A 374-nucleotide genomic window follows, 5' to 3' on the forward strand; every position below is an offset into this window, starting at 1 on the left:
ATGGGAGGAAGGACAAACATCTGAAGATGGATAGGGTGTTTTGGTCCAGACTCATTGCTGAATTCGCCAAACTCAAAATTATTCCTGCATTTTCTGGGAAGCGTTCGTCCGCGTTGCATCCCCCCGCACTGCCCCAGAGCGGGGCGAGGACACTGGGTCTGTGCCACGTGTGAACCAGCAGTTCCCAGTTGACTCCCTCCGTGCTGCAGGAGCTGTAGGCTGTGTGGCACGGCTGGTACACGGAGGGAAGCCATCCCACGGCTCCCGTGATGCCCAGGCTGTGCTCCAGGCAGCGCAGGGATGACTCTGGCATAGCTGTCAAGGGGAACCCATTGGTGAGTGGGGAAGAGGAGCATCCTCCAGGCACCTGCTCC

This window comes from Corvus brachyrhynchos, unplaced genomic scaffold, assembly GCF_000691975.1.
Source record: "Corvus brachyrhynchos isolate BGI_N302 unplaced genomic scaffold, ASM69197v1 scaffold10, whole genome shotgun sequence".
In the NCBI taxonomy this organism is placed as follows: Eukaryota; Metazoa; Chordata; class Aves; order Passeriformes; family Corvidae; genus Corvus; species Corvus brachyrhynchos.